This window comes from Mesoplodon bidens (genome assembly GCF_964165515.1).
Source record: "Mesoplodon bidens genome assembly, chromosome: 10".
Taxonomy (NCBI): Eukaryota; Metazoa; Chordata; class Mammalia; order Artiodactyla; family Ziphiidae; genus Mesoplodon; species Mesoplodon bidens.
This window is the reverse complement of record NC_138172.1, coordinates 59742206-59745377: the sequence shown is the minus strand read 5'-3', so window position 1 is coordinate 59745377 and position 3172 is coordinate 59742206. Positions and strand designations below refer to the sequence as shown.

The 3172-nt window shown below is 35.7% G+C and overlaps 1 pseudogene across 1 annotated transcript; it reads right to left on the bottom strand.

Annotated features, from left to right (window-relative positions):
* Positions 1-2127: 2127 nt before the first annotated feature.
* Positions 2128-2648, bottom strand: LOC308623739 (glycine cleavage system H protein, mitochondrial-like; annotated as a pseudogene). The gene has a single exon. The product of its transcript is annotated as a glycine cleavage system H protein, mitochondrial-like (transcript).
* Positions 2649-3172: the final 524 nt, after the last annotated feature.

Here is a 3172-nt window from a genome sequence, read left to right as displayed (position 1 = left end):
AATTTGAATCTAAGAGGAGGATTTTAATCAAGAAACTGATTGGTTCAACTTGTTTTAAGATTATTCGCTCTGATTCAGCTAAATACAGATAATTTGTAAAGCCATGATCACAAGGGAATAATATAGATAAATTAAAAAACCAAAACTATGGCTTAACCTAATATTTAAAGTCGTAACAGATAGATTTAAAAAAGACAATTGTCGAGGAAGTGCCACCAATTCAAGGAGATCAAGAAACTACTTTGTGGAATCCAAGAGTGGGAAGCATTTCAAGAAGAGAGTGGCCATCTGTACTGAGAGACTGAATAATATGAGGGCAACAGGAAGGCGGCTGATGGGGTTGAAAGCACATTTGAACAAGAAGAGATTTGATAGAGAGGAGTGGAACCTAACGTTATTATGAGAAACTGGGTGCCCATGGGTGCAGAGTGGTAAGACTACGTTTGCTGAAGACAGATTTCCTCTATTCCACACACCAGGACCTTAGAACAGGTAAAAAGCATTTCCTGTTCTAATGGTTAGCTTTATTCTTTAGCATTTTTTTCATTATACTTCAATGATTTTATGACTCCATAATTAATTTGGCAGCCTAATTCTTAAAAAAAAAAAAAAAAAAAGATTTCCAGTAGTGTTTACCTACTGAGTGATATCTTAGCCAATTACAAGTGTTTCTCCTCTAATCTCTCTGCCTCCACAATCACCTTCCTGGAAGCTTTTAACTTTCACTTTTCTTTACAAAAACATGAAAGGTGAGGAACAATGACAGAATTATAAAATATATATTTTTTTTGGGGGGCGTCACACCTTTTATTGAAATGTATGTCATGCAATCCATCAGGAGAATTATAATATTAGTAATTTTGAAATTTCATCATCAGTTACACTAGTATATTCTTTGGTGGGAGAGTTATGTTAAATCTTGGAGAGAATTCCCAGTTACCATTTAATATCTACTGATGCCAAAATTGAGCTCAAAAAACATGTTATATATGATTACATCTCAATATCTAGTTTGATACTGTATATATTATAACTTCAAATTTTTCTCTTATGAGAAAACAAGGAAGTAATGTTTTTGTAATGGTTTGTTTTTCATTCTTTTTTTTGCGGTACGGACCCAGCTGCTCTGCGGCATGTGGGATCTTCCTGGACCGGGGCACGAACCCATGTCCCCTGCACTGGCAGGCGGACTCTCAACCACTGCACCACCAGGGAAGCCCCTGTTTTTCATTCTTAAAAATTCCTAAGGAAGATAAAATACAAAAAAAAATATTCTTTTGGTTTTTAACATAAAAAAGGTAAGTTTCCTCAAAAATTTTCACAAATTTTCAATGCTTGTACAACATCTTGAATAGAGAACAAGTGACAAGAAAGATCACCTGTTTAATGGATATATGTGTCAGCATCTATGTACATGATAAAAGCAAACTATCAAAGCTTTAGAAACACTAATCAATGGGCTTCCCTGGTGGCGCAGTGGTTGAGAGTCTGTCTGCCAATGCAGGGCACACGGGTTCGTGCCCCAGTCCGGGAAGATCCCACATGCCATGGAGTGGCTGGGCCCGTGAGCCATGGCCGCTGAGCCTGTGCATTTGGAGCCTGTGCTCCACAATGGGAGAGGCCACAACAGTGAGAGGCCCGTGTACCGCAAAATAAATAAATAAATAAATAAATAAATAAATAAAAAGAAACACTAATCAAGACAAAATTGCCTTAGAATTTTATCAAACATCACATGTGTGTTGTTTATTTTAAATTTAAAATATTATATGATAAATTTAGTTATCCTTCAAAGCAGCCAATATTATTTATAATTTTAAAAATCTATATAAAATGTAAATTTGAGCTAGGGATTCTAAAAAAAATATTTGTTGTTTAAAAAGTTATCAGAAACTATACAATGATCATTTTCCTTTCTCCAGGTTGGCACAGAATGGATAACAAAAATTTAACTTATAGGCCAAAGAACATAATTTAAGGCGTTCAGAGATTCAATTTAACTTGCGTAATTGTATGTGTTTATTGTAATGACTATTTTAAGGATTTAATTCATTTGGTGGTTTGAAAATAGTTTTTTGTTTGTTTGTTTGTTTTTGTTTTAAACTAGTTTATTTAGGGGCTCCATTTTTACTCCTCAATAGATTTTATGTATTTCTCATATGCTTCTTCACTCATTAGTTCATCTAGTTCTGAAGGGTTACTGAGTGTCATCTTGATCAGCCAACCATCTTCATCACAATATTTGTTGACAAGTCCTGGATTTTCTGCTAGAGCTTCATTAATTTCAGTTACTTCTCCTGATAGAGGAGAATAGAGTTCACTAGCAGCTTTCACACTTTGCAAAGCACCAAATTCCTCTTGTTTGTTCAATTTTGTCCCAACTTCAGGCAGACTATAGTAAACAACAACTCCCAAAGCTTCCTGTGCAAAATTGCTGATTCCCACTGTTCCAACACTGTTTTCTGTTGTTACCCATTCATGTTTGTCTGTGAATTTATGACCCGACAGCAGAATGGGGCCGGTGTGCAGCACCCAGACGGCGCCCGCCTGCAGTCCCAGGACCGAGTCGGGCAGGGCACACTGGGTGCAGAGATGGCATGCAGGTTGCAGACCACAGCCCACATGCTCCATGCCACTCGCAGTGCCATGTTCGCAGGGGTGCAGAGGGTCTCCACGCAGCATCTAGAGCTGAAAATAGTTTTTAAAGATAAATTAGCAGTTGACATAATGACTACTTAGGGTAAATAATACCAATATATTATTAATTCTAAAAATGACAAAAATGACCAAGTTTAATAATAAATGTACGAATATAGGTTTTTCATGCTGTTATACTTGGAGGGGGGTAATTTTATGTTATTTTTCCTGGTGTTCAGCCATTGTTCTACTTATTCTTGAGTGTTTTCCCTTATTTCATAATTAAAAATCTGTACTGCTATAGAAGCCTACTGTGCTCACCCTTTGATAGGTTCTTTTAGTAGCAAACATTCAAATCTTTGTGAAAAGTATCTAATACATTTATATTTTGAAGTCCTTAAAATATTTTACTCATTTTCATTACTAATTACTATTATGCTATGGCTGCCTCAAAAGATTAAGAATGGATAAGGCAATAAGCATCACTAATATAGTAAATATAGTCTTTGTAGTAAATAAAACTATGTTAATGATG